The sequence below is a fragment of the Equus quagga genome, chromosome 2 (genome assembly GCF_021613505.1).
Source record: "Equus quagga isolate Etosha38 chromosome 2, UCLA_HA_Equagga_1.0, whole genome shotgun sequence".
Taxonomy (NCBI): domain Eukaryota; kingdom Metazoa; phylum Chordata; class Mammalia; order Perissodactyla; family Equidae; genus Equus; species Equus quagga.
This window is the reverse complement of record NC_060268.1, coordinates 76913464-76924234: the sequence shown is the minus strand read 5'-3', so window position 1 is coordinate 76924234 and position 10771 is coordinate 76913464.

The following is a 10771-nucleotide window of genomic DNA, read 5'->3' as shown; positions in this document are numbered from 1 at the left end:
TTTGTTGAAGAGACTTTCTTTTCTCCATTGTAGGCCCTCTGCTCCTTTGTCGAAGACTAGCTGTCCATAGATGTGTGGTTTTATCTCTGGGCTTTCAATTCTATTCCATTGATCTGTGGACCTGTTTTTGTACCAGTACCATGCTGGTTTGATCACTGTAGTTTTGTAGTATGTTTTGAAGTCAGGGATTATGATTCCTCCGGCTTTGTTTTTCTTGCTCAGGATTGCTTTAGCAATTCGCGGTCTTTTGTTGCCCATATGAATTTTAGGACTCTTTGTTCAATTTCTGTGAAGAATGTTCTTGGGATTCTGATTGGGATAGCATTGAATCTGTAGATTGCTTTAGGTAGTATGGACATTTTAACTATGTTTATTCTTCCAATCCATGTGCATGTAATGTGTTTCCATCTCTTTATGTCGTCGTCAATTTCTTTCAAGAAAGTCTTGTAGTTTTCATTGTATAGATCCTTCACTTCCTTAGTTAAGTTTATCCCAAGGTATTTTATTCTTTTCGTTGCGATTGTGAATGGGATTGAGTTCGTGAGTTCTTTTTCTGTTAGTTCATTGTTAGTGTATAGAAATGCTACTGATTTATGTATGTTGATTTTATACCCTGCTGCTTTGCTGTAGTTGTTGATTATTTCTAATAGCTTTTCTATGGATTCTTTGGTGTTTTCTGTATATAAGATCATGTCGTCTGCAAAGAGCAAGAGTTTTACTTCTTCATTACCTATTTGGATTCCTTTTATTTCTTTTTCCTGCCGAATTGCTCTGGCCAACACCTCCAGTACTATGTTGAATAGGAGTGGTGAAAGTGGGCACCCTTGTCTTGTTCCTGTCCTCAGAGGGATGGCTTTCAGTTTTTGTCCGTTGAGTATGATGTTGGCTGTGGGTTTGTCATATATGGCCTTTATTATGTTGAGGTACTTTCCTCATGCGATTCTTGACAATCATTATTTTACTCCTAGTTTAGGAGGTTTTGCTTGGTTTTAAACATTATGTTTAATATTATTTAGTAATTTATTTGACTTCTTAAACAGTAAAGTTGACTCTTGATGTACAGGCCTGTGATTTTTAAATACTTGTGTGGATTCCTGTAACCACCAGTAGTCAGGATAGTCACCCAAAGAACTCCTTCGTGCTGCCCTTTTATAGCCACACCCTCCCCCAAACCCTAATATGTTCTCGCATATGGCAATCACTGATATGTTCTCCATTGTTACAGTTTTCTCTTTTTGAGAATGTTATATACATGGAATTATGCAACATGCAACATTTTGAAATTGACTTTATTCACTTACCATTATGCCTTTGAGAGTCACCGTGTTGCTTCGTCTATCAATAGCTCTTTTCATTATTGGGAACTATTCCATTGTTTGTATCACATTTTGTTATTCATCCACTGAAGGATATTTGGGTGGTTTCCAGTTTTTGGCGATTGTGGATAAATATTCTATAAACAGTTGCATGCAGAGTTTTGTATGGAGAAAAGTTTTCAAGTTAGTTGGGTAAATACCTTGGAGTGCCAATGCTAGGTCTTATGGTAAACTTGTTCAAGGTTATAGGAACCCTCAAACAGTTTTCCAGAGTGTCTACACCACTTTCATAGTATATATATTATACATATACATAGATACATATATATGTATTTTCCATTTTCATAGTACATATATTATATACATATACATATACATAGATACGTATTTTTTCTTTTAGACATTCTCATAAGTGTGGAGAGATATTTCATTGTTTTAATTTTCAATTCTCTAATGAAAAATAATATTGATCATCTTTTCCTATGCTTATTTGCTAACTGTATATCTTCTTTGGTGAGAAGTCTGCTCACATCTTTTTCCCATTTCTAAATTGGATTTTTCGTTTTCTTATTATTGAGTTTTAAGAGCTCTTTGTATATTTTGAATAGAAGTACTTTATATGATATGTGTTTTGCAAATATTTTCTGCCAGTGTGAGGCTTGTCTTTTCATTCTCTTAACAGTGTCTTTCGCAGAGCAGAAGTTTTTAATTTCCATAAAGTCTCTCTTAGCACTGTTTTCTTTCAGGGATCATACTTTTTGGTATTATATCTAAAACCATTGCCAAACCCAAGGTCACATGCGTTTAGGTCTATGTTTTCTTCTTGAAGTTTTATAGCTTTACATTTTACGTTTAGGTCTATGATCCATTTTTATGTAATTTTTGTGAAAATGTAAGGTCTGTGTCAATTCTTTTTTTTTTTTTTTTGCTTGTTGATGTTCAGTTGCTCCAGAACCATTTGTTGAAAAGACTATTCTTTCCCCAATGAATTGCCTTTGCCCTTTTGTCAAAGATCAGTTGACTATATTTGTTTAGGTCTATTCTGTTGTGTTGATCTGTGTGTTTGTTCTTTGACCAATAATATCACACTGTCTTGATTTCCATGGGTTTATAGTAAGTCTTGAAGTTGGGTAGTGCCATCTTCTGACTTTGTTCTTCAGTATTATGTTAGCTATTCTAGTTCTTTTGCCTTTTCATATAAAGTTTAGAATCATTTTGTAGATATCTACAAAAAAATTTGTTTGGATTTTGATTGGGATTCCATTGAATCTGAAGATCAAGTTTGGAAGAGTTGACATCTTAACATTGTTGATGAATCCATGGATATGAAATAGCTCTTCATTCATTTAGATCTTTTTGAATTTTTCAGCAATGTTTTGTAGTTTTCTGCATAAAAGTCCCATACATATTTTGTTAGAGTTTTATGTAAGTATTTTATTTTGGGGAGCTATTGTAAATCATATTATTTTTAAATGTCTAATTTCAGTTGTTTATTGCTGGAATATAGAAAAGCAATCACCTCTTGCATATTAACCTTGTGTCTTGCAAACTTGCTATGCTTGTTCCAGGAGTATTTCTTTCTACATAGAATATTGTTATCTACCAATAGAGACATTTTTCTTTCTTTGTTTCCAATCTATATACATTTTATTTTATTTTCTTGTCTTATTGAACTAGCTGGGACTTCCAGTATGATGTGCAATAGGAATGATAAGAGAGGACACACTTGCCTTGTTCCTGATTTTAGGGGGAAGCATCCAAGTTTCTCATCATTAAGTATGATGTTAATTATAGGGTTTTTGTACATATTCTTTATAAAATTGTGGAAGTTCCTCTCTATTCCTAGTTTTCTGAGGATTTTTTTTAATTGAGTTTTCTCAGATGCTTTTTCTATATCTATTGATATGATCATGCAATTTTTCCTCATTAGCCTGTTGGTGTGATGGATTACCTGTTTGATTTTCAAATGTTGAGACAGTCTTGCATCCCTGGGATAAATCCCACTTGGTCATGGTGTATAATTGTTTTTGTATGTTGTGAGATTCAATTTGCTGATATATTGTTGAAGATTTTTGCATCAAGAGAGATATTGGTTTGTAGTTTTTCTCTCTTGTAAAATCTTTATCTCATTTTGATATTAGGGAAATGCTGCTCTCATAGAATTCCTTAGGAAGTGTTCCCTCTTCCTCTGTCCCCTGAAAGAGATTGCAGAGAATTGGTATAATTTCTTCCTTAATTGTTTGGTAGAATTCACGGGTGAAACCATCTGGGCTTGGTGATTGTTTTGGAAGGCTTTTAATTATTGATCCAGTTTCTTTACAGACATAGGCCTATTTGGGTAATCTCTTTGTTTCTTGTGTACATTTTAGTAATTGTATCTTTCAAGGAATTGTTCCATTTCTTATAAATATTCAAATTTTTGGGTATAGAGTTGTTCATTGTAATTCTTAATTATTTTTTTAGTGTCCATAAAATCAGGAGGAATGAACCCTCTTTTGTTTCTGTTACTGGTAAACTACGTCCAATATATTTTTTTCTTGATTTGACTGGTACAGTTTTATAAATTTTCATGATCTTGTCAAAGAACCAGCTTTTGGTTTTGTTAATTTTAATCTATTTTTTTTGTCAATTTCACTTATTTATTCTCTACTTTTCATTATTTTTTTCCTTCTTGCTTTAACTTAAGTTGCTCTTTTTTTTCTCTAGTATTCTAATGTGGGAGCTTAAGTTGTTGATTTTTTTATCTTTCTTCTTTTCCATTTAATGCTATAAATTTTCCTCTAAGCAGTGCTTTTGCTGCATACCACACATTTTGATAAGTTGTATTTTCATTTTCATTTCATACAATATATTTTAATTACTCCTGTGACTTTGACCCAAGTATTTTTAGAAAGTATTGTTTAGTTTCCAATAATTTTGGATTTTCAGCTATCTTTCTGTTCTTTTAGACAAGATATATTTGGGTCTGTTTTGTTATCCACTCTGGCAACATCTGTCTTTTAAATGATGTGTTTAAATCATTCACATTTAAGGGGATTATTGATATATTTAGATTAATACCAAGCATGTTTGTAACTATTCTCTGTTGGTTGCCTATGGCTTATTTTTCTGCCTTCTCGAGTTTTAATTGAGCTTTTTATATGATTTCATTTTATCTTCTCTCTTAGGGTACCAATTAAACTTCTTTTAAGAATTTTTAGTGCTTATTCTACAATTTTCAATATACATTTTCACTAGTTTATGTAAACCTTTAAATAACCCTATTCAGCTTCACATGTAGTATATACATCTTATAATCATGTGTTCCCAATCCCTTTTCCCATTCCTTGTGACATGGCTGTCATTCATTTCACTTATCCATGTGCATAATTTCCCAACACTTTTGTTAATGTCATTGCTTTAAGCAAAGTTATCTGTTATACCAGTAAAGAATAAGAAAAAAATATTTTATTTTACTTTCATTTATTCCTTCTCCAACTCTTCCTTTCTTTATAGACCAAAGTTTCTGACCTATATCATCTTCTGTCTGTCCATAGAAAATTGTTCAACAGTTCTTGAAAGACAGCTGTGATGTGAATTGCCTCAGCTTTTGTTTGCCTGAGAAAGTCTTTATTTCTCCTTCTTTTGAAGCATAATTTTGCTGGGTATAGAATTCTAGGTTGATTGTTTTCGTCTTCCAACTCTTTAAATATTTTAGTCCACTGTACTCTTGCTTGCATGGTTTCTGATGAGAAGTCTGCTGTAATTCTTATCCTTTATTGTTTTTCCTGTATGAGTAACACCTACCCACCAACCCTTGGTCTGTCTTCTTTCAAGATTTCCTCTTTTCTTGGTATTTTGAAATTTGAATATGAAATGCCTAGGTATAGTTTGTTTTGTCTTGTTTTGTGTTGTGTAGTTTTATCCTGATTGTTGTTCTTTGAGCTACATGGATGCATCTGCATCTATCTTCATGAGGAATATTGGTTTATAGTTTTCTTGTACTATCTTTGGTTAGTTTTTGGGTTGGAGTAATATTTTTTTGGGGGGGGGGCAGAAGATTAGCCCTGAGCTAACATCTGCCAATCCTCCTCTTTTTGGTGAGGATGACTGGCCCTGAGCTAATATCCATGCCCATCCTCCTCTACTTTATACATGGGACACCTACCACAGCATGGCTTTTTGCCAAGTAGTGCCATGTCTGCACCTGAGATCCGAACCAGTGAACTCTGTGCCACTGAGAAGAGGACCGTGCAAACCTAACCACTGTGCCACCAGGCCAGCCTCAGGATCAGGGTAATATTAATTTCATGAAGTGTCCTATTTTCTGGAAGTCATTCTGCAGAATTTGTGCTAGTTCTTCTTTAAATATTTGGTAGTTTCACCAATGAAACCGTGTGTGTGGAGTTCTCTTTTTCCAAGGTTTTTAACTACAAATTCAGGGGGGTTTAAATAGATATATATATGGAACTATTCAGGAATTGATACACAACTGTATGAGTTTTCTCTCTTGATCTCTTTCCTCTCCACAATCTTCTCCACTTTTTCAACTTCCTGGGGCCTTCCTTCTTGGTCTTCCAGCCAGAAAACTCAGACTATAATTTCCCCACTCTGCCACACACATCCCACAACTATGTCTCTATCCAGGAACAAGTTTCAGAGTACAGATAAAGAAAAAAATAGTGGGTGAAACATTCCCCACACTGTTGGGAACTCATCTCCTCTAGTCAGAAAGAAGAGTCATCTCCATCAGAGTTTTAGGTGCCTGCCTGCCCTCAATTGCCTCTGCTGCCACCACCACCACAATACAGTATTTATTGGGGGCCGAGGTAGGAAAGAGGGGCCAAAAAACCCACAAAACTTCTCTTCCCTTTTCACCTTTATAGTTTCTCTTTCATGCTTCTCAGACCAGAATAACTGAGGGATTCTCTTGATGCTCTTTCTGTCCATATCCAGTGTGCTTCTGGGTATAAGGCTACATCTGAGTTTGGGCAAAGAGATACCAGGAACAAAAATGGTAAACTCAATGCTGTTTTGGTGAAACCTTGAATACTCATCTCCTTACCCAATCTGCCTGCTACCACTGAAGTTTCAGAGTTGTCAGATAGCTGATCTGTGCATTCTGTCCAGGAAATGAAGCGGTTGCCAGTGGAAAGACTGGGTAAAATGTTCGTTTCTAGAACCAGAACCCCTGTTTCTTATTAAATGCTCACAATGTATCTGTAGTGGGCCACAGTATTCATCAATATGTTTTGTAGGATTCTAGCATTCCATCGTAGGCATCTTCCATGCTTGTTGCACATCTTCCTGTTTCTACCATTACAAAATGGCATTATCATGTACATCTTTATGCACAGAGTTTTGATAGTGTTGTTTTTGTTTATTTGGGACTGAATCCCCAAAGTTTACTCTCTAAGAACAAGTTTAGGAACATTTGTTAGCTCATGATACACACTATTAGATTGTTTCCCCTTGGGAATAACCCTGGTATGCTCCATGTGTGCTGTATGAAAATACCCATCTCATGCTCTGTCCAAAGCACTCTCTTGTTTTTCCTCCTACCTCACTAGTTGCTCCTTACTGTTTTTTGCTGCATTTTCCTCGATCTTTTCAAATTCTAAACTTTGGGGTGTCCCTGAGGGCCCTCATCTGTCCTCTAATTAAACTTGCTCCTTAGCTTAGAGTTCTCATGCTTTAAATAACACCCATGTACTGAGGACTGCAAAACTCGTCCACAGCCTCTATCCAGTTGGATATATGAGTATAAAATTTAAAAATCAGGCTTGGCCCAAAACCTTAGATATCCTTGGTTTCTCTCTTTATCTCTCTCTCCACCTCCAATCCCAATTCCTGATGGTTCAACTTTCAAAGCGTATTCGAATCTGATCACTTCTCACCATCTGTACTGCTACAGCCCTAATCTGTGCCACCATCATGACCCTAGTCTATGCCACCACTATGACTCTAATCCATGCCACCATCATGACCTTAATCCATACCATAATCATGATCCTTATCCACGTCACCATCATGACCCTAATCCACGCCACCCTCATCTCTCACTAGGAACATTTAGTCTATTCTCCCTATAGCAGTTCAACAAATCCTCTGTCTTTTGAAACCTAAATCCAAGTATATCCCTCCTCTGTTCAGATCCCTCCAAAAGCACAGAACAAAATCCAACATTCTGACAATACTCTCTAAAGTCTCATCATTCCACGATTTGCTCACCTGGATCCTATTCTAGTCTCCGTGCTATTCCTGGCACAGGTATGCATACTCCCACTTCAGGGCCTTGGCCCTTGCTGTTCCAAATGCTCAGGGTGCTCTTATCCAGCTACCTGTCTTAAAACAACAGAAATTTGTTCTTTAACAGTTCTGGAGACCAGAAGTCTGAAATCAAGATGTGGGCAGCGTTGGTTCCTTCTGGAAGCTCTGACAGAGAAGCTGTTCTATGCATTTCTCTTGCTTCTGAAGGCTGCCTGGCAATCTTTGACATTCCTTGGTGTTATGGACTAAATGTTTATGTCCCCCATAAGTCATGTGTTGAAGCCCTAATTCCCAATGTGATAGTATTAGGAGGTGATTAGGTCACGAGGGCAGAGCTGTGGTCTGATGGGATTATTGCCCTTATAAAAGAGACCCCAGAGAACTTGATTTGTCTCTCTCTGCACATTCACTAAGGAAAGACCATGTGAGCACCCAGTGAGAAGTCAGCACTCTGCAAGCCAGGAAGGGGGCCCTCACCAGAATCTGATCATGCTGACCCCTTGATCTCCAGAACTCCATCCTCCATAACTGCAAGAAAATAAATTTCTGTCATTTAAGCCACCCACTTAATGTATTTTGTTATGGCAGCCCAAGCAGACTAATGCTCTTGGCTTGTAGACAGATCACTCCAATGTCTGCTCCCTGTCTTGACATGGCCTCTCTCTCACCATTCCCTCCTTTTCTCTTGTAAGAACACTGGTCATTGGGTTAGAGACACAGGTAATCTAGAATTATCTCATCTTGGAAACTGTAACTTCATCTGCGAAGATCTTATTTCCCAAAAAGCTCATATTCACAGGTTGCTGGGGGTTAGGACTTGGACCTGATATCTTTTGGGCAGGGACACAATTCAACCCACTATAAATGGAGTGAGAATAAATCGTTTCACGTGGGTGAAATCTCCCAGTGGCTGAGAGAACAAGATATATCCTCTCCCCATCCTCAAAGGGTTGGGAGGGGCAGAGATATGACCCTACATTATATTCATTCTCAGAACAAGAAATGTCATGCACAGATGCCATTGATAAGTTTGTCTTTGACCCCTTGACATTGTGCAACCACTAAAAACTACCAACTGAGCAGAGAATATTGGGAAGAAGCCAGCAACACAGATTTGGAATCTCAGAGACAAACCATCAAAAGATCATAGCCCAGAATTTCTTTTTAGTCTAGGCTCCTGGTTTTGTAACAATTCAACCCACTTAAAAACTATATGCTTCTGTGGCAGAAATCTTCTGTTTGCCCTTCTAAATTCTCTCTGTCTCTTTCTCTATGCTGCCCCGTGCCCTGTGAGGCCTCTCTGTACCAAAGGGCTCCCTTCCCTTTTGGAGGGATTTCTGGCTTCCAGTTGGGTGTGGCCAACAGGGAGCACTGGCAAGAGATGGGAGAGTGGAAACCGAGTGAAGTTTGATTATATACTAGCCTGCTCCCTATCTGTAGCATTATCACAGGCTGGCAAACTAGTGTAATCTGGCCTAACTTCCAAGGCAGTAGAACTTGCTCTCCACTAAGTGCCTGGAATGAGACTATTTGCATAGCATTCATATCTACTGCAGGAAGTGTGACCTGTATTCATCTGGAACAATCTGAAAAATTTTCAAATTGTTACTTATTAAATGTTTAGTATAATGTGCTTATTAAATCATCTGGGGACTAGTTATCTTTTTGTTCATTTGCTTAATTTTTATAGCTTTTTGTTGTGTGATTTACATACTGTAAAATGACTGTACTGATTCATATGTGTATGGTTCAATGAATCTTGCCAAATGTATACACCCATTTAACCCACATCACTATCAAGATATAAAATATTTTCATCGCCCTTGAAAACTTGTTTTTCTTATTCAAGATTTTATTTTTTCCCATCCTAGATCTTTTGCATTTCTATATAAATTTGAGAATCAACTTGTTAATTTCTACTAAAATGTTTGCTGGGATTTTTATTGGGGTTGCCTTTGATTCTACAGATCACTTTGAGGAAAAATTGTCATCCTAAATATATTGAATCTTCTAATGCATTACTATAATATATATTTATTAAGATCTTTATTTTATCTAGAAAATGTCATATAGTTCTCAGTGTACAGGTCTTAGACATATTTTGGTAAATGTATCCCTACGTGTTTATCTCTAACTATCCCAAAATATCGTAAGTAGTGTATAAACAATAATTTTCCAATTGATTTTTGCTAGTATAAAGAAATACACTTTATTTTGTACATTGACTTTGTGTACTAAAACCATGTTAAACTCACTCATGAGGCTTTTCTCTTCTTCTTATGAATTTCTCAGGATTTTTTACAAAGGTGATCATGTCATCTGTGAGTAAATGTTGTTTTACTTTTTTTATTTCCACTATTTGCTGGAGATTTTTCTTGTCTTAATTCACCGGCTTTTACTTCCAGTACAATACTGAATTGACATGGTGGGCATGTATTTTGCCTTGTTCCAACTCTTATGAAGACAACATTTGTTCTCTCACCATTATATATGATAGCTGTAGGTTTTTGTAGATGCCCTTTGTTAAATTGGGGAAGTTGTCTTCTATTTTTACTTTGCTGGTAATATTTTATCATGAATCCTTTTTCTGTATCTATTTTGATGATTTATGATATTTTTCTCCTTTAACCTGTTAATGTGGTAAAATGCACTGATTTTCCTAATAGATGAACCCACAAAGCATTCCTGGGATACACCCACTTGTTCATAATGTATTTTTATATTATGGTAGGTTTGAAATCCCAAATTTTATTAAGGATTTTTGCATCTTTGTTCACAGTATTTGGTTTGTAGTTTTTCTTTCTTGCAATGACCTTGTCTGGTTTGGAATCAGGGTTATACTCACCGCTTAAAATGAGATGGTATATGTTTCTGTGTAAGATTGCTGTTGTATCCCTGTAAGTATTCAGTTCCTTTAGTAGATATATGCAGACTTTGTATTTCTTATTGTGTAGATTTTGTTTAGTTGTACTTTACAAAGAGTTTCCTCTCAGTTGCTGAATTTGTTGCAAAAAAAGGTTTATAACATTTCCTCATTATTCTTTTTATGTCCATAGGATCTGTAGTGATGTCTCTATTTCCTTACTGATGTAAATAATTTTCACTTTTTTGCCTTTGTCTATCTTCCTAGTGTTACAGTTTTATAAATCTGTTCAGAGAACTTTTTCTATTGTTTGTCTATTTTTTATTTCATTGATTTCAGCTCT